The sequence below is a fragment of the Bos grunniens genome, chromosome 7, assembly GCF_055505025.1.
Source record: "Bos grunniens cultivar Pamir isolate PY7600 chromosome 7, Bosgru_T2T1.0, whole genome shotgun sequence".
Classification (NCBI taxonomy): Eukaryota; Metazoa; Chordata; class Mammalia; order Artiodactyla; family Bovidae; genus Bos; species Bos grunniens.
The window spans coordinates 68,330,747-68,351,911 of record NC_141171.1 but is presented as its reverse complement, the minus strand read 5'-3'; the positions used below and the strand labels follow the sequence as shown (position 1 = coordinate 68,351,911).

Here is a 21,165-nt window from a genome sequence, read left to right as displayed (position 1 = left end):
AAAGACCAAAGTAAGTTGGAGAGTTTAGAGTTACGCTTTTTTTTATTAAGTCCTGACCCAAAGCTGTTATAATAAAGAATATATTAAAAAAAACAAAGACGAAGTCCCAGTGATTCAGAGTAAAGAACATAGAACACACACACATCCACACACATTTACTTACCTGTCTAGTAGTCTATATATTATATGATAAATTTTCATCACCAATCATTGAAGAAAGAATAGACTTATATCCGAAATTAGTGATAAAAATTGCTTCAGTTCAGTTCAGTTCAGTCACTCAGTCATGTCCGACTCTTTGCAACCCCATGAATTGCAGCACACCAGGCCTCCCTGTCCATCACCAACTCCCAGAGTTCACCCAGACTCACGTCCATCGAGTCAGTGATGCCATCCAGCCATCTCATCCTCTGTCGTCCCCTTCTCCTCCTGCCCCCAATCCCTCCCAGCATCAGAGTCTTTTCCAATGAGTCAACTCTTCGCATGAGGTGGCCAAAGTACTGGAGTTTCAACTTTAGCATCATTCTTTCCAAAGAAATCCCAGGGCTGATCTCCTTCAGAATGGACTGGTTGGATCTCCTTGCAGTCCAAGGGACTCTCAAGAGTCTTCTCCAACACCACAGTTCAAAAGCATCAATTCTTCGGCACTCAGCCTTCTTCACAGTCCAACTCTCACATCCATACATGACCACAGGAAAAACCATAGCCTTGACTAGACGAAACTTTGTTGGCAAAGTAATGTCTCTGCTTTTGAATATGCTATCTAGGTTGGTCATAACTTTCCTTCCAAGGAGTAAGTGTCTTTTAATTTCATGGCTGCAGTCACCGTCTGCAGTGATTTTGGAGCCCCAAAAAATAAAGTCTGACACTGTTTCCACTGTTTCCCCATCTATTTCCCATGAAGTGATGGGACCGGATGCCATGATCTTAGTTTTCTGAATGTTGAGTTTTAAGCCAACTTTTTCACTCTCCACTTTCACTTTCATCAAGAGGCTTTTTAGTTCCTCTTCACTTTCTGCCATAAGGGTGGTGTCATCTGCATATCTAAGGTTATTGATATTTCTCCCGGCAATCTTGATTCCAGCTTGTGTTTTTTCCAGTCCAGCGTTTCTCATGATGAACTCTGCATATAAGTTAAATAAGCAGGGTGACAATATACAGCCTTGACGTACTCCTTTTCCTATTTGGAACCAGTCTGTTGTTCCATGTCCAGTTCTAACTGTTGCTTCCTGACCTGCATACAGATTTCTCAAGAGGCAGATCAGGTGGTCTGGTATTCCCATCTCTTTCAGAATTTTCCACAGTTTATTGTGAAAATTGCTTACTATATAGAAAAAAGAATGTTGAATCTCTACATCATACCATATGTATGGTAAACTGGACTGGAATTAAAGAACAATTTCAAAAGCAAAACTATAAACTTAATAGAAAAAGTATAGGGAAATACTACAAAGTTTGGAGTAGGAAAAAATACTCTTAAATAAGACCTTCAAGGCAGAAGGCATGAGGATAAAGGTGGATTTTAACACATCATTATTAAGGATTTCAGTTCACTGGGAAAAGCTGGCAGTGTTCAGAGTTGACATTGCTAGTGTTGCTTAGTCGCTTCAGTCATGTCCAATTCTGTGTGACCCTATTGACTGCAGCTTGCTGGGTTTCTCTGTCCATGTGATTCTCTAGGCAAGTGTACTAGACTGGGTCGTCATGCCCTCCTCCTCCAGGGAATCTTCCCACGGGATTGAACCCGGGTCTCCTGCATTGCAGGCAGATTCTTTACCTCTGAGCCACCAGAGAAGCCCAGATTTGACATTATACATACATATATTAGAAAAATGGGCATAGAGGAGAGAAGTCAATTCACTGAAGGGGAAATGCAAGCAGTTACCAGTAAGTGAGGAGATTATTAAAGTCACCAGTAGTCAAAGAATTCCAAAGGGAACACTGTAGCACATTTCATCTATTTGCATGGCAAAAATTCTAGAGGGATCATGTTGTTAGCAAGGCTGTGGGGAAACAGAACTCTCATGCTCAACTGGTAGGAGTAAAACTGTGCTGTTATTCTGCAGAGAAATGTGTCAATATGTGTTGAAATTAAGTGCTTGACTAGGCTATAATTTAACAATCCCTTTTCTGGATATAAATCCCTATGAAACTACTTCTCAAGTTCATGTCAGGACATGTGTGAGGTTTTCCATTCAAACATTTTTTTGTATTAGCAGAGAGTTGGAGGCAAACTAAATATTAATCCTTAAGAGAACAGATGACTATGTAGAGGGTATGCCTACAATTGCATATCATGCAGCAGTTAGAAACTCTAAGATAACTGTATATATGGTAATCTAGCTATAGCTCTGGAGAAGGCAATGGCACCCCACTCCAGTACTCTTGCCTGGAAAATCCCATGGATGGATGAGTGTGGTAGGCCGCAGTCCAAAGGGTCGTGAAGAGTTGGACACAATTGAAGTAACTTAGCAGTAGCAGCAGCTATAGCTCAAGAACATCTGGTTGAGTAACAAGGAAGCAGAGTGAGATCTATACATATCAAAATATTTTATGAATTTGAAAAATTGTATACAAAGCAATACTATGCATTTTTCAAGGAAAGTTACATATTCAATGACATTTCAGTTCAGTTCAGTTTAGTCACTCAGTCATTTCCGACTCTTTGCGACCCCATGAATCGCAGCACGCCAGGCCTCCCTGTCCATCACCAACTCCCGGAGTTCACTCAAACTTACGTCCATCAAGTTGGTGATGCCATCCAGCCATCTTATTCTCTGTCGTCCCCTTCTCCTCCTGCCCCAAACCCCTCCCAGCATCAGAGTCTTTTCCAATGAGTCAACTCTTTGCATGAGGTGGCCAAAGTACTGGAGTTTCAGCATTAGCATCATTCTTTCCAAAGAAATCCCAGGGCTGATCTCCTTCAGAATGGACTGGTTGGATCTCCTTGCAGTCCAAGGGACTCTCAAGAGTCTTCTCCAACACCACAGTTCAAAAGCATCAATTATTCGGTGCTCAGCCTTCTTCACAGTCCAACTCTCACATTCATACATGGCTACTGGAAAAACCATAGCCTTGACTAGACGGACCTTTGTTGGAGAAAGTAATGTCTCTGTTTTTCAATATGCTACCTAGGTTGGTCATAACTTTCCTTCCAAGGAGTAAGCGTCTTTTAATTTCATGGCTGCAGTCACCATCTGCAGTGATTCTAGAGCCCAAAAAATAAAGTCTGACACTGTTTCCACTGTTTCCCCATCTATTTCCCATGAAGTGATGGGACCAGATGCCATGATCTCAGTTTTCTGAATGTTGAGCTTTAAGCCAACTTTTTCACTCTCCTCTTTCTCTTTCATCAAGAGGCTTTTTAGTTCCTGTTCACTTTCTGCCATAAGGGTGGTGTCATCTGCATATCTGAGGTGATTGATATTTCTCCCGGCAATCTTGATTCCAGCTTGTGCTTCTTCCAGCCCAGCGTTTCTCTTGATGTACTCTGCATATAAATTAAATAAGCAGGGTGACAATATACAGCCTTGACGTACTCCTTTTCCTATTTGGAACCCGTCTGTTGTTCCATGTCCAGTTCTAACTGTTGCTTTCTGACCTGCATACAGGTTTCTCAAGAGGCAGGTCAGGTGGTCTGGTATTCCCATCTCTTTCAGAATTTTCCACAGTTTGTTGTGATCCACACAGTCAAAGGCTTTGGCATAGTCAATAAAGCAGAAAAAGATGTTTTTCTGAAACTCTCTTGCTTTTTCCATGATCCAGTGGATGTTGGCAATTTGATATCTGGTTCCTCTGCCTTTTCTAAAAGCATCTTGAACATCTGGAAGTTCATGGTTCACATACTGCTGAAGCCTGGCTTGGAGAATTTTGAGCATTACTTTACTAGCATGTGAGATGAGTGCAATTGTGCAGTAGTTTGAGCTTTCTTTGACATTGCCTTTCTTTGGGATCAGAATGAACATTGACCTTTTCTAGTCCTGTGGCCACTGCTGAGTTTTCCAAATTTGCTGGCATATTGAGTGCAGCACTTTCACAGCATCATCTTTCAGGATTTGAACGAGCTGTACTGGAATTCCATCACCTCTACTAGCTTTGTTCATAGTGATGCTTTCTAAGGCCCACTTGACTTCACATTTCAGGATGTCTGGCTCTAGGTGGGTGATCACACCTTCATGATTATCTGGATCATTAACATGATACATTAAAGAAACATTGGGGTAAGTGTGGAGATATAAAGGAAAATCTGAGAAGGCTTAAGATAATATTGTGCCTTAAACTGCGAAATGAACTCGACTCTGCACCTGTGAAAATACACACATTCACACACAGAAAGAACATGTATTCATTCAACAAATACTCATTGAGCACTTGCATGAAGACAAAAAAAAAAAAATCACCACATAGAAAGAACCATTTTTGACATTTTGTATACCTATGCTGTTTTCTCTACCTCCTTCTCATATTTCTGAATCTTTAACTAACAAAATTTTACTTTTCTGCCAAAACACATTTTCCCTTTTGAATAATACCATTCCTAGTGCTATAAAACTGGCTTTTTCCCATCCTAAAAATGACCCATTCTCTTCATCATCATTTGCCTTGTATTTCTTATGTCAAGTCATCATCTTCAAATAATTTACTTTCACATTCACCTCTAAACTTAGAATGGTCATAATTTCTTCCAAGCTTCCATTTATTTTCTCAGAGGTCACCATCGGTTACTTAATTTTAATCAACAGTTGTTTTCTCTGTTTAAAAAATCAGCATTTATTGTGTGTATACCTTGATATGTAGCATGATGCCAAGATCTAGGTGCTGAGAATACAAGAAGATTTTAGTACAGTCCTTGTGTTCTGGGAGATCACACTCTGGTTGGAAAGTAGATGTGGAAATGGAAAATCTTACGTGATGTTCTAATTACAGAGATCAGATGTGACCAGATTGCTACTGGAGCTCATGTGGGAACTTTGGGTGCAGGGAACATTTTGGAGAAGATTCAGTCTGAGTGTTGAGGGGTGAAGCAGCTAAATAACATTAAGGAATTCTAGACAAGTAGCTCTCAAACATAGCTGCACATTTGGCTTGAAAAGTGCTAATGCGTAGGCTCCACCCCAGATCAATGAAATCACAATGTCTGGGGTAGAAGCTGGGCATGTATTTGAGGTTCCTCTTGTGATGTGAAGGTGTAGCCAGATCTGAGAACCACAGATCTAGGCTGATAGAGGAACACGAGCAAGGCTAAAGGACACAGAGTGGCAGGACATGTGGACAGTAAGTGTCAGAGCCTCTAATCCTGGACTGTCTTACTTCAGAAAATGTTTTAACCCCTCCTATTGCTGCTTCCACATGACCGCAGTGATGTTAGGACATGTGACATTATGCTGCAGTGAAACAGTTTAGTGGTTTAGGATAATACAGTTGTGTTTGTATTGCTGTTTGCTTCCATGGAGGATCATAGTGGAGGGGTTCCTGCTTGACCTCATTCTTGTCCTGGGGCCCAAGCTTGTGAAGCTTTCACAGTTTCTAACCAGTTTCTCTGTCAGGGGAGGGAGAATAGTGAGTTGTACACCAGTTTTTACAGACTTCTATTATCTATTGTGAATACTGGGGTAGCTTCAAGGGGTGCACACGCATGGTCTCTTGTCTTTGAGGAGTGCTCTACTAAACAAGGTGTTATTTGTTACTCAACTAACATCTTTTTTTTTCTCCTATTAGAACTCTAATACTTATTCAGAAAGCTAGCATATTCCATCCCTTGATCAGAGACCCTAAGTTCCTACCCCAGTTTCAGGGGATGTCCCTGCTTGGTCTAAACCTGTCATAGACATTTCATAGGTTGGATTAGAGAATGGACTGGTAAACTTGTTCTAGATAAGAAGTGACAGAGGAAATCTGCTTAGAAGGTCTTCCTTTCCCCAATGGAAGTCACAAAACAATGATGTGAAACTGCTCTGACTCTCCTTTCCCCTTCCAAACGATGAACTTGATATCCAGAAGTACCTCAGCCCTGTTGTAACAATATGGTAGCAAATCAATAGAGTGGAACATAAGGAAAAGAGCCTGGGTCCTTGGTATTTTTTAACCTATAGGTTGCCTGTATCCAGATCTCTTGTTGTGAGAGGAAAACCCCCTGTGTGTTTAGGCTTCTGTGAATTGGATTCTCTGTTGCTCACATTTGAATGGATCCTTAAGTGACTTGACTGACTATTTTGGTGACAGACATAAATAAATTCATATTTGTGGTAGAGTTCTTAGTCATTGCTGGTTCACCTCAACCACTTCTGAAGAACTATACCCCATTCATAGCCCTCATTGCTCAAACTACAAATGGAATGATTGTATTCTACCCAGTGGGGTCTTTCTTCTCATGGTCATGAATGACCCTGAGGTTCTAACCACAGACCTGCCAATGAACTATAACCTGAGGTCTGCCATGGGAAATAAGTACTGGAGAGACTGGGGTCCTTGTTCAGGGCTATGACATTTGTAATTGAGAGAATGGGTCACTGAGCTCAGATTGCTGAGGTGAGGGTCTCAGAGAGGACTTGGGGGCTGGGATGTGTGATGTGGACCAGGAGCAAGCTGAGATTATGAGAAAACTGATGATGAGGAGTGGTTCAGAGAGGAGAAGGAAGAAAAGAGCAGAGCAAATGATGCCTTGAAGATTCCTGATGGGGTAGTGATTCCTGACAATGAGGGCCCTCGTCAGGAGTCACCTTTTTCCTGGGACAGTATGAGTGACCCACTGTCCTTGTCCTCAAGTAAGCTGTAACTAATACACTAGAGAGCAAAAGCTATTTGTGAGTTAAACTTTTAACTTATCCAATCCCTCTTTCTTTGCATACATAGTATAAAAAGTAATAATACTTCTTACAGGTTTGTAGTTGGGATTATTTGTGAACAACACAGTACTTGGCACATAGTGGCAGCTGGGTGAATATTACTTCCTTTCCATTTCCCTAATAATTATGGCTGTATGGAGCTAGAAAGGACCACTTGGAAGAAAGACACAAGCAGAGGCTTGACCACATGTATCAGGTTTTGGATGGATGGTAAATTAGTGATCTTTCCCTTGACTTTCATTTCCAAGATTCATGATTCTCCATGCCTCTGAACTAGCCTCTCCTAGTCAACCAGTGTATTTTCTTTACCGTATACTAGTCTCTACAAAAGAATGTTTGTAAAGTTAAAAAATAAAATAAAATTTAAAAAAAAGAAAAAAAAGAATGGATTAAATTATTGATTGTACTCAGATGCTGGACTGGATAATTCCATAAAGGAAAGGCTGTTGAGCCCGCAGTGACAAGATACACACTGCAACAGGTCACTCTGTTTTCTGTGCTCTTCCAACATTATTGGAATAGCAGCTACTTGAATAATAATTACCACTTGTGAGGTGTTCACTATTTGCCTGGTAATCTGTCAAATGCTTTTCAAGGACCTTGTCATTTAGTACGCATAGCAATCCAAGATGTAGCTACTGTTATCTGCATTTTGTGGGGGGTTATTGTGCACAGAGAGGTTAAGTAATTTGCTCATATCCACACAGCTCATGTGTGGTCAAGATGGAATCCAGGCAGACTGATTTTTCACCCCATAGGAAATCACAGAAAGTACAGAAGCGATGCAAGGGTCACAGATAAAAGGAAGCTTGCCGAGGGGATCCTCATAGTTGATGATAAGCAGGAGAGAATACTCTTCTCCTCTTATTAAAAGAACCCATAAAAACAGGCTCCTTCTCAGGTTAAAGTCATTTCCTGATCTCAAGAGTCATAGACTGTATAAGTTGGAAGATATTTAGAGATCTTACAACTAGTCAGTTATTAAAAATTCTCCATAATGTGAGATTCTCTTTTTTTTTTAAATAAGATATACTCTCAGGTTCAATTATAATATTCAAAATATAGAAATCAATAATACTTCAATTAAAGGAAAAAATGATGAGTTCCTCTATGCTCCCCCGACACTGTCCATACCACTTCATAGGGCTTTTCAGGCCTTGGTGTCCTGACCCTAGCCTGTGTTCCAGTCTCCTCACTTGGCACTTCCACTTCTTCTGATTTCAAGTCCAACCATAGTGACAAACGCACACCCATCACTTGTAATACTTGGACCGCTACATGATCTCATTATTGGCCTACCTGTATCTCTGTTTTATATTTTTAGCTCTTTTTTTTTGAAGAAAACATTTAAGTTCTACTTTTATTTTTAAATAGTATAGTACAGGTATTGAATGGTTTAAATAATATTACAAACACCTGAAAATCTGAAATTCTTTAGTTAGTCTGAGGTGCCTTGCAGCTATTACCACTGATAAGCTCCTCCTTCTACCTGAATTTTTTTCTACCCCACCCAAGTCCTCTCCAATGTCCTTTTGGTCTAGACTTAGGAAGTGTTCTTGACTCTCTCCTTCACCTTTAAGACTAGGTTAGGATTCTTTCCTACCACCCCCAGTGTTCTGTCCTTTCCCCGTCTCATCTTATCACAATGTGCTCTGTTGTTAACTTGCTTGTCTCCCACTAGGAAGCACTAGTCTGTGAGCTTATTGAAGACAGGAATGGCTAGGGTAACTCTGCAGCCTGGCACAAAGCAGGAACTCAATATATGGTTCAGAGGTTGAGAATTCTTTACTGTTGAGACAAGATAGTAAATATTTTCGGCTGTGCAGGCCATGTTTTATCTGTTGAATTTACTCAACTGTGTGCACAGGCTTAGATGCATCACGACATGTGGGATCTTCCCGGCCTAGGGATCAAACCTGTCTCCTGCATTGGCAGGTGGATTGTTTACCACTCAGTCACCAAGGGAAACCCTGGACCTTCTTCATCTTTGATGACCTTGAATGTTTTCAGAAACATTTATCAGATGCTTTGTAGAACACCCCTCAATATGGTGGTGTCTGATGGTGTGTTCTAGGGAGAGACTGCAGAAATAAAGCTCCATTTACCTCACATCTCTCAAATGTCAACATGACTTACCTCTGTTGACATTGATCTTGACCATCTGCCTCTGGCAGTGTTTGCCAGGTTTCTCCACTTAAAAGTTAGTGTGTTTTTCTCCCTCTTCTTGAAGCACTTTTTGGGAAGAAAATCACTGTACCCAGCCCACATTTGAGGAGGAGGGGAGTTTTGCTTCACGTCTTTGAGGAGGGAGTCTTTACATCAATTATTTGGTACTCTTCTGTGTAGAAGATTTGTCTCTTCTCCCCCACATATGCATTGATTCAATTATTTATCAATATGGACTCATAGTACACATTGCCTACTTTGGGTTATAATGCAGTACTACTTTATTTTGTTGTTCAGATTAGTCCAGTTCTGGTCACTGGGAACTCTTCCTGTTGTCTCCTTTGTCCCTTTAATAATCCTATTGTTAAATTATGGATTTTTTTTTTTTTAACATTTCCTACTTCCTAGTGCTGCAAGATGCTCTGGAAACTTTTAATATTTTTTTTCCTTATCTCTGAAATTCTTACATTTCATGATAACATACTATTCTTGTGCAGTTCTTTTTATTCATCCAGGCTTCCCTCATAGCTCAGTTGGTAAAAATCCACCTGCAATGCAGGAGACCCTGGTTTAATTTCTGGGTTGGGAAGACCCACTGGAGAAGGGATAGGCTACCCACTCCAGTATTCTGGCCTGGAGAATTCCATGGACTATACAGTCCATGGGGTCGCAAAGAGTCAGACTTGACTGAGTGACTTTCACTTTCACCTTTTATTCATGAAATTTAGCATTTGGTTGGCCATCCCAGTCTATAGGCTCATGTCTTTTGGGTATTAGAATTAGGAAAAATATTTCTTTAACAATTTCCTCTTCTGTATTTTCTATTTTAATATTTGGAACACCCCTAGCCATTTGGCTTTATAGATGGGTTATATTTTCTAGAAAATTTCCTTTATTTTTCAAACGTTCCATAAAATTTGGGGATAGGTATAAACTTTTTAATTTCTAAGAGTTCTTTCTTTTTCTAAGTTAATTTTTTCTTTTTAAAATTTACTTTTAATTGGATGACAACTGCTTTATAATGTTGTGTTGGCCTCTGCCATATACCAGTGTTAATCAGTCACATACACACATGCTCCTCCCTCTTGAGCCTCTTCCCCACTTGCCATCCCACCCTTTTAGGTTGTCACTGAAGACAGGTTTGACTTCCCTGTGTTATACATCGTTTTCCCACTAGCAATCTATTTTACATATGGTGTTGAACATGTCTACTCTCTCAATTTATCCCACTCTCTCTTTCTCTTGAAGTGTTCACAAGACTGTTCTTTATATCTGGATCTCTATTCCTGCCCCTCAGATAGGTTCCTCAGTACCATTTTTCTAGGTTCTGTGCATTTGCATTAATATACGCTATTTGTTTTTCTTTTTCTGACTTAATTTCACTCTGTATAACTGGCTCTAGTTTACAGTCTCTCTGCTCCTTCTCTTTTTCTCTTGGATGAAACTAGTTTTGGGTTGTTTCTTTGTCTGCTTGGTTTCTTCTACTCCCTCTGTTATTTTTTTATCTTTTCCATACTGAGTATTTTCCTGAAAAGTCTGGAGACCCTTGGTTGTCTGTTCGTATCTTAAAGTGACAAACACTAATTAGGATGGATGCATGCATGGCTGAGATTCGTGCTCTGATGACTTTATTGAAGTGAAATTGGATGATATTGTTGGGGGACACAGAAATCTCAGTATCTTTGAGTGTTTTATTCAAACCATTCAGTTTATTCAGAGAATACATTCCACAGGTTCCTGGAAATGGGGTGGGAAAGGATACCACAGTTTAGTGAGCATTCAGCGGAAAGGTTTTCTCGGAATCACTCTATTATCATCCTTTCCTCCCTGTTCTGGCTTCTCTGAGTCTAAACTTCACCCAAGATTTATATTTTCACTAATCTTTCGGTGTGAGAAATTTCAAGAGTTAAGGTTCATTTGTTTGGTTACAATCAAAAGAGATTTTTTTTTAAAAACCCTGGAACTTTTGTGCATTTTTATCCAATAACAAAGAAAAGCAATGTGAAAGAATGCTCAAACTACCATACAATTGTAGTCATTTCGTGTGCTAGCAAAGTAATACTGAAAATCCTTCAAGTTATGCTTCAACAGTACATGACCGAGAACTTCCAGATGTCCAAGCTGGATTTCAAAAAAGCAGAGGAACTAGAAATGAAATTGACAACATCCGTTGGATCATAGAAAAAACAAGGGAAATTGAGAAAACCATATACTTCTGCTTCATTGACTGCACTAAAGCCTATGACTGTCTGGATCACAAACTGGAAAAATTTCTTAAAGAGATGGGAATACCAGATCACCTTACCTGCTTTCTGAGAAACCTGTATGCAGGTCAAGAAGCAACAATTAGAACCATACATGGAACAACAGACTGGATCAAAATTGGGAAAGGAATACATCAAGGCTGTATATTGTCACCCTGCTTATTTAACTTACATGCAGAGTACATCATGTGAAATGTTGGGCTGGATTAAGCACAAGCTGCAATCAACATTGCCAGGAGAAATATCAACAACCACATATATGCAGATGTTACCACTCTAATGGCAGAAAGTGAAGAGGAACAAAAGAGCCTCCGTTCAAATCAGTTCAGTTCAGTCACTCAGTCGTGTCTGACTCTTTGCAACCCCATGAAAGGCAGCACGCCAGGCCTCCCTGTCCATCACCAACACCCGGAGTTCACCCAAACTCATGTGCATTGAGTCGGTGATGCCATCCAGCCATCTCATCCTCTGTCGTTCCCTTCTCCTCCTGCCCTCAATCCCTCCCCGCATCAGGGTCTTTTCAAATGAGTCAGCTCTTTGCATCAGGTGGCCAAAGTATTGGAGTTTCAGCTTCAACATCAGTCCTTCCAATGAACACCCAGGACTGATCTCCTTTAGAATGGACTGATTGGATCTTCTTCCAGTCCAAGGGACTCTCAAGAGTCTTCTCCAACACCATAGTTCCAAAGCATCAATTCTTCGGCACTCAGCTTTCTTTATAGTCCAACTCTCACATCCATATACGACTACTGGAAAAACCATAGACTTAACTAGATGGACCTTTGTTGGCAAAGTAATGTCTCTGCTTTTTAATATGCTGTCTAGCTTGGTCAAAACTTTCCTTCCGAGGAAAGAGCCTCTTGATGAGCGTGAAAGAGGAGAGTGAAAAACTTGGCTTAAAACTCAACATTCAAAATATGAAGATCATGGCATCCCGTCCCATCACTTCATGGCAAATAAATGGGGGAAAAGTGGTAGATTTTCTTTTGGGGGGCTCCAAAAACCACTGCAGATGGTGACTGCAGCCATGAATATAAAGACACTAGCTCCTTGGAAGAAGCTATGACAAAAGTAGCCAGTGTATTAAAAAGCAGAGACATAATTTTGCCAACAAAGATTCATATAGTCAAAGCTATGGTTTTTCTAGTAGTTATGTACAGATGTAAGAGTTGGACCATAAAGAAGCCTGAGCACCGAAGAATGGATGCTTTCAAATTCTGGTGCTGGAGAAGACTGGTTTGCTGTTGCTAGACAGAAAAGATATCAAACCTGTCAATCCTAGAGGAAATCAACCTTGAAAATTTATTAGAAGGACTAACACTGAAGCTGAATCTCCAATACTTTGGCTACCTGATGTAAGAGCTGACTCATTAGAAAAGACCCTGATGCCAGGAAAGACTGAGGGCAGGAGGAGAAGGGAATGACAAAGGATGAGCTAGTTGATTGGTATTACTAATTCAATGGACATGAGTTTGAGCAAACTCTGGGTGATAGTGAAGGACAGGAAAGCCTGGCATGCTGCAGTCCATGGGATCACAAAGAGTCTGACATGACTTAGCAGCTGAACAAATTCCTTCTCTATAGCTAGACAGGAGCTGCCACTGATACACTTGGTCTCATGGTGCATTGCCCTAAGGGTCACAGATCAAAGGAATGTATAGTGATTAAAATAAGGAGTTTTGGGATCAGAAAGTCTTGGCTTGAGCTCTGTTTCTGAAATTTTTGCTGTGAATGCCAATTACTTGGATCTCTTAAGCATTAGCTTCTGCATCTATTAAATGAGAAAACAGTATTATATCTTTCTTAGGGTTGTGAGAATTAAATAATACTTCTATATCGTGTACTAGAGTGCTAGGCATGTAATTAAGCATTCAATAACTAATGATGATGAGATAAATATGCTTTAGAAAACACATCTGTTTGGTGAGCATTGATTTGATTCTTCATCTAACTGATGCTGTGGTCCTGGATATATTGTTGAATCCATAGAATCCAGAGGGTTAGAAATATCATGAGATTTAAGCCCTGAAATCTGGTTCATGAATTATATTGTGTGCTCTTCCCCATCAAGCTGTTTCACTAAGAAATGGTGGAAATGGGCCTAGACCTTGGGCTTATTTGTTACCTGAGGCTTCCTGGTAGCTATCACCACATGCTTCGTCTATTGAACCTCTTCTTTCCTTGCTCAAAAAACTCTTATGGTGTTTTTGGCTTATGGGATGGTTGATGGCAGCTGTGCTTTTATTTCTCTATTAGCAGGTCAAAGGGCCCAAGGGCCTGGGTAAGGGAGAACTCAGGATGATAGCAGACCCAAATTCCCATCTAGCTTCCTTTTGGTTGTCATGAGGAGTCTGTGTGTGAACTCCTGCCAGTGGGGAGAGTTAATTGCATTCGAGTGTGAATTGCATAGTAGCCAGGAAGACCATGGCTGATGCAGTTTACAAGTGTGCACATACACAGCTCAGATTCTCATGTACATGTGGAAACCCACTACATGAGCAGACAAGTGCATGTCCACACCACCACTCCACGTGTCTGTTACACATAATAATAATCAGAAGAAAATTGCTTAGCACATTTCATCATATATCCCAGATTGAGGAAGGCCATTCAGGATGGGGAAAGGGAAGATAATGAGGCAAAAAGAGAAATGAAACTTCAAGGACCTGCCCTGTCAGCATTAACAGGGGTGTAAGAAATGGAATTTGGACAGACAGACAGACTCCTGGGGCCTGCCAACAGCCAAAATGTTCAAAAGGCCTCGAATTCTCTGGCTAGTAATTGAACTCAGGCAGCTTTGTCTGAGTAAGAGTTCTCAGTCCTCCCATCAGGAGTCCCTGGAGGTTTGGCTCCCTGTGATGAATTTCCATGGATGATCTGTACAGCAGAAGCTCAGTGCACTCCTGCATCCACTCACTTTCTGTACTTTGGAGCCACTCCCTCTCTTTGTGACACAGGGTTTTTCCTGAGAAATTTTCTGGAAATTTTCAGTTCAGTTCAGTTAAGTCACTCAGTCATGTCTGACTCTTTGCCAACCCCATGGACTACAGCATTCCAGGCCTCCCTGTCCACCACCAACTACAGGAGTTTAATCAGACTCATGTCCATTAAGTCAGTGATGCCATCCACCATCTCATCCTTTGTTGTCCCCTTCTCCTCACACCTTCAATCTTCCCCAGCATCAAGATCTTTTCCAACGAGTCAGCTCTTCACACCAGGCGGCCAAAGTATTGGAGTGTGAGCTTCAGCATCAGTCCTTCCAATGAATATTCAAGACTGACTTCCTTTAGGATGGACTGGCTGGATCTCCTTGCGGTCCAAGGGACTCTCAAGAGTCTTCTCCAACACCACAGTTCAAAAGCATCAATTCTTCATTGCTCAGCTTTCTTTATAGTCCAACTCTCACATCCATACATGACCACAGGAAAAACCATAGCTTTGACTAGATGGACCTTTGTTGGCAAAGTGATGTCTCTGCTTTTTAATATGCTTTCTTGGTTGGTCATAAATTTTCTTCCAAGGAGCAAGCATCTTTAAATTTCATGGTTGCAGTCACCATCTGCAGTGATTTTGGAGCCCCCCAAAATAAAGTCTGTCACTGCTTCCACTTTTTCTCCATCTATTTACCATGAAGTGATGGGATCAGATGCCATGATCTTAGTTTTCTGACTGTTGAGTTTTAAGCCAACTTTTTCACTCTCCTCTTTCACTTTCATCAAGAGGCTTTTAGTTCTTCTTCACTTTGTGCCATAAAGTTGGTGTTATCTGCATATCTGAGGTTATTAATATTTCCCCCCGGCAATCTTGATTCCAGCTTGTGCTTCATCCAGCCCAGCGTTTCTCATAATGTACTATGCATATAAGTTAAATAAGCAGGGTGACAACATACAGCCTTGACGTACTCCTTTTCCTTTTGGAACCAGTCTGTTGTTCCATGTCCAGTTCTAACTGTTGCTTCCTGACCTGCATACAGAATTCTCAGGAGGCAGGTCAGGTGGTCTGGAATTCCCATCTCATTAAGAATTTTCTACAGTTTGTTGTGATCCACGGAGTCAAAGGATTTAGCATAGTCAATAAAGCAGAAGTAGATGTTTTTCTGAAACTCTCTTGCTTTTTTGATGATCCAGCGGATGTTGGCAATTTGGTCTCTGGTTCCTCTGTCTTTTCTAAATCCAGCTTGAACATCTGGAAGTTCATGCTTCGTGTACTGTTGAAACCTGGCTTGGAGAATTTTGAGAATTACTTTGCTAGCATGTGAGATCAGTGCAACTGTGTGGCAGTTTGAGCATTCTTTGGCATTGCCTTTCTTGGGATTGGAATGAAAACTGACCTTACAGTTCTGTGGCCACTGTTGAGTTTTCCAAATTTGCTGGCATATTGAGTGCAGCACTTTCACAGCTTCATCTTTTAGGATTTGAATGAGCTCTACTGGAATTCCATCACCTCCACTAGCTTTGTTTGTAATGATGCTTCCTAAGGCCCACTTGACTTCACATTCCAGGATGTCTGGCTCTAGGTGAGTGATCACACCATCACAATTATCTGGGTTATGCCCAGATAAATTTATCTGGGAATTTTAGGGTGGTGATATTTATGTTCATATCAGAAATGGTCATTTAAGACACAGGGATAAGGGGTCAGATAACATGGAGAAAAGACATGTCTTTTGCAGGTATTACTAGCAGAGTGTTCTAGCAGAGGAATTTGTTCTGCTAAGAGCTCTTACTATAATCTTTATTTTCTCTTTATTTATAGGAATTTTTGTTTGCTTCTTGGTTTGTTTTATTTTCCCAGAGGTCAGGATTCAAGTTGAGCTTTATGTTTTCTTTCGGACAACACAAATGTACACACTCAGTGTGGACCAGTACAGACCCTCACATCCTGATGCTATAGGGCAGGATACTCTGAGCTGAGCTGAAGTCACATCTTGGTTATTATCCTTTGATGACTATGGCCCTTCCAGGTAAGAAAGGAGGGACCTGGATAGGACCAGTTTTAACAATCCATGATCCTAGGACTAGACAGTATCTAATGTCTCTTGCAGTTTAAGCAGTTCATAGTTTCTGCATATGAATCTTTCAGATGTGCTGTGTGAGAAAACACCTGTATTCCAAGAAAAATTAGCCTTTGTCCTACTGTTCTCTCTGCCTTTCTTTCCTCTATAACTCTATGCATCCTGAGGTTTCCACCTAAGTCAGGCTTTTCCTGACCACCCATAGTCTCCAGACTGGTTTAAATGTTTCTGCTGTAAGTTTCTGTCCTCCCTGGAGTACCCCACTTTAGAGAACTTGTTGCCCCATAGTAATTACTCCTTTAACTACCTCTCTTCCAAGACACCCTATGGGAGTTAATAGAATGAAAGCAGTTCTTGTCACTTTCTTTACCATTGTTTTTCCTGGTCTATATACTGTTCTTGAGCTGGAGGCGTGAAGGATTTGGTGATGCAGATAGTTGCTATGGCCGCCTTTCCCGCTATTGGCCGGATACTGATTAAATGGGCATCTCCAACCCTACCTGAAGAAGGCAGCACCTAGTTGATGACTGTTTTTATTTGGTGCCTTTTCTAAAAGATGGGTTTTGACAGTGACTACTCGGACTCATCAAGCATCAGAGGTGAGAGTGCTCTTTAATGATGTCAAGTTAGCCAGCACCAGGGACTGAGGATCCTTGGTCTCTCTCCCTAATGGGACTGGCATCTCAGGAGGCAAGGTCTTGCTAGCCATATGTGTAATAAGCTTCTCAGGTGAGTCTCATACACTCTAAAATTTAAGAAGAACTGATGTGAATGCTTTCAGTAAGAGAACTTTCATAAGCATTAGTGTACTTTTCCCTCAAAGCAACTTTGTGAGATAGAAGGTATTATTTGGATTCGATGAAGATAAATGATGCCAATCCAAGTCTTTGCTTTTCATGCCTGATATAACCAGCTACTAATATTATTTTATAAAATATTGGTTGACTTCAATACTCTATGACATCTTCAATACTCTGTGAGTTCTAAGCTCAGTTGAAACTAATGATAAGTTTCTGGTCCATTAGAGTTAATGGAGATTTGGCATATTTAAGAAAGAGTGGTATATGTAGTGATGCTAATTCAGATGTTTAGGGGGTGAGTGGTTTTGACATGAATCAATCTTTAATATCTGAAACATACTACATTTTCACCGTATATTATATAGTCTTTGAGCTTGCTTTTTTTAGATTTTGATTTTTATTGTTGAAAGAACACCAAGAATAAGTTCAACTGTCTTCACACGTTATCAACTATAAAATAAACTATGGTAACTATGGGTACAATATGTGCAGCAAATTACTAGAGCTTATTCATCTTGTTTAACTTAAATATTATGTTTAGACTCACTTTGGAGAAGGCAATGGCACCCCACTCCAGTACTCTTGCCTGGAGAACCCCATGGATGGAGTAGCCTGGTAGGCTGCAGTCCATGGGGTTGTTAAGAGTCAGACAGGACTGAGCGACTTCACTTTCACTTTTCACTTTCATGCATTGGAGAAGGAAATGGCAACCTACTCCAGTGTTCTTGCCTGGAGAATCCCAGGGCTGGCAGAGCATGGTGGGCTGCTGTCTATAGGGTCGTACAGAGTCAGACACTACTGAAGTGACTTAGCAGCAGCAGCAGACTCACTTTTAATGGGCTTGCTCATTTACTCATTAATGTTGTGTTTAATACTTACTATCTACAGGACACTGTGGTAGGTATTAAATTAGTAGCAGAGAACAACATAAATTCCAGCTTTTTGCTCATGGAGCTTACAGTGTAGTTCGAGAAACAGACATTACATAATAACTTGTCACTTTCAAAGATTACTCTGGCCACTCTGTGAAGAATCAGTTGGATAGGCCAAGACTAGAATTAAGAAACCCAATTTGCATGAACATTTAAAGGTCCAAGTTGTGGACCAGATGAGGCAGCTAAAACACAGAGAAATGGATGGTTGCCAGCTATATCTGTGGTGTTTCCCTCTTCCTCCATTTCCACTTGGTACTGGACATATTACAGCCCCTACAATCACTCACACAACAACCACCCACTGCCCAACCGCCACTACCACCACTGCTGAGATGATGCCCACAGCTGTGTTTCCAACAACAGACATGACTACACCTGACCTCACAACCACAAAACCACTTCAGATGAGAGCTGCACTGGCAGCCATGGCCTCCACATGCTTTCTGACAAGCTCCCTTCCTGAGGAAGACATGACACTGCTGACCCTTGAGCCTTCCACCGAAGGGCCCATTCTCCCCGGAGGTACCCGGCTCACCTGGCCATTTGTTTCCTTCTGCTGTTCAGAGGTACCTTGAATCCCTTGGAAGAAGTTTCTCCTACTGAATGGGGCAGCTCAGCAACTTGCTCTAGGCTCTATGCGTGTACGTATATGTGTACGGGTTTGCCAGGGCTGTCATAACAAACACCACAGGCTGGGCAGCTTAAACAACAAAAGTTTACTTCCCACAATTCTGGAAGCAGGAAGTCTGAAACCAAGGGGTCAGCAGGGTTGGTTTCTTCAGAGGCCTTTCTCCTTGATGTCTGCCTTCTCCCTGTGTCTTCACGTAATCTTTCTCCTTTGTGTGTCTTTGTTCTAATTTCCTTTTTGTGAGAACATCAGTCATATTCAAGTAGAGCCCACCCATATAACATCATTTTTACCTTAATTATCCCTTTTAATGTGCAGTCTCCAAATATAGTCACATCCAAGGTCCTAGGTGTCAGGGCTTGAACAAATGAATTTGTGGGTGGCGGCCACACAATTCATCCTGCAACTCTGTGTGTCTGTATGTGCGTAATTTAAATTAAATTGTTGTCATTAAATTGTTCTTTTACATTACTCTATGGTTTCCTTTTGTTTGTTGCTATTTATTTTTAACCTTTGTACTTTTGAAAAGTCAGCATTTTGGGTTCTCCAATTGACCTCCCTCCAGGACACTTGGAGACACTTAGTAAAGAACCAGGAAATGTTACCCTGGGTCAGAAGAGTTCCATCCTGCCAGGGCTCAACTGTTTACTTAGGCATTAGAGGAAAGACCTCTAGATGCCTTAAAATATCCCTTGATGAACTGATTCTACTTGTCTTTTTTCTTCCTTCTTTTCTTTCTCTCCCTCCCCTTCTCTCCCTCTGTCTCTCTCTATTCTTCCTCTGTCCCTCCCTTCCTCCTGAAACCTTCTTAATACTGTATCTTGGAACTCTCACTGAGTCACTAGCTCCATTAATCATAGGGACTTATCAGAGTTCCCACCATCTTTCAACCTCTGATTCTGAGGTAAGATTTTCCAAAAAGAATCATGAGACAGCTTGAAGCCTTAGGCATTTTGGCTGCCTCAATAAGGCCTGGATTAATTTAAACAACTTTATAGTATTGAATTGGCTAATTCCATTATACTATGAGTAGTGACCTAAGGTCCATGAACCCTAAGCCAATTTTTATATGTAAATTTTATTCCTTTGGTCTTTAAAAGCATCATCTTAGAATACAACATTTATAGTTTTTCACCTAGATTCTAAAAATTACTTAAAATCATTGGAAAAAAAAAAGTAAACATAGAAGAGTAAAAAGACAACAATAAAAATAGTTCCAAATCCTACCACTCAGCACAAATACTTCTTTTTAACTGCCTAGCCATGAAATTAAAAGATGCTTACTCCTTGGAAGGAAAGTTATGACCAACCTCGACAGCATATTCAAAAGCAGAGACATTACTTTGCCAACAAAGGTTCGTCTAGTCAAGGCTATGGTTTTTCCTATGGTCATGTATGGATGTGAGAGTTGGACTGTGAAGAAGGCTGAGCACCGAATAATTGATGCTTTTGAACTGTGGTGTTGGAGAAGACTCTTGAGAGTCCCTTGGACTGTAAGGAGATCCAACCAGTCCATTCTGAAGGAGATCAGCCCTGGGATTTCTTTGGAAGGAATGATGCTGAAGCTGAAACTCCAGTACTTTGGCCACCTCATGCGAAGAGTTCACTCATTGGAAAAGACTGTGATGCTGGGAGGGATTGGAGGCAGGAGGAGAAGGGGACGACAGAGGATGAGATGGCTGGATGTCATCACTGACTCGATGGACATGAGTCTGGGTGAACTCCAGGAGTTGGTGATGGACAGGGAGGCCTGGCGTGCTGCGATTCATGGGGTCGCAAAGAGTAGGACGTGACTGAGCGACTGATCTGATCAAACTTTTCTCTCATCCAGAATCAGAAAGTGTCCTCCCCAGGACCTCTCAGAGAAGCACAGAGGCGATTTCAGGAGACACTGCTCACATCCAAGGTACGGGTATGTGGTTCTCTTTCTTTCCTCTCCCCTTAGATTGAGGGGGAAACACTGAACAGAGTGTCATCGAATCAGATGACTAGAGATGACTGTTGGGTCCTGTGAGGTGAAGCCCACCTGGGACACACCGGTGTCAAGACTGTGTTTGCGGTTTATTCCTCCCTGTGGATTTTAGAGGGTAAGAGAGACCATTGACCTTGATTTCTTTGTGCAGTTCTCCATGGTAGATCATCTTTAGAATACTTGCCTGTCCACTCTAGGCTGGATGGAGCTCGGCTATCTCATCCCATTTCCAGATACGCTGGTCTTCTTCCTTGAAGCCCCAGAGGGTGACCTCACTAGGCCCCTTGACTCCGTACAGTGGAGGGAGTGTTCTTTCATTCATTTGTCCTCTCCTCTCTCTACCAGACTTCTTTAGGTGTATACTAGGGCCCAGGGGCAGAGAATATCCAAATACTTTACATCCCTGGAGGTGCTAGAGGGCTGCCTGGGTTTGATTATCAGCTGCTACTGCTTTTCCCTCGGGGTCTCTGGCCTCTGTTGCATAACCTCAAGCACGTAAAATTTAGTTGAGTGCCTGGCTAGCTAGTAGACACACAAAAGG

At 41.2% G+C, this 21,165-nt stretch overlaps 1 protein-coding gene across 3 annotated transcripts in view; it reads left to right on the top strand.

Moving 5' to 3' along the window:
• Positions 1-15,460: 15,460 nt before the first annotated feature.
• LOC147369760 (hepatitis A virus cellular receptor 1-like) overlaps positions 15,461-21,165 on the top strand; it is a 41,765-nt gene continuing 36,060 nt past the window's right edge. Inside the window, exons 1-3 of one of the 3 annotated variants that reach the window (XR_015167875.1) lie at positions 15,461-15,791; positions 16,070-16,238; positions 20,484-20,558. The gene's annotated coding sequence lies outside the window, so the exon portion shown is untranslated. The other 2 variants (XR_015167876.1, XM_086412631.1) reach the window with 2 other exon arrangements.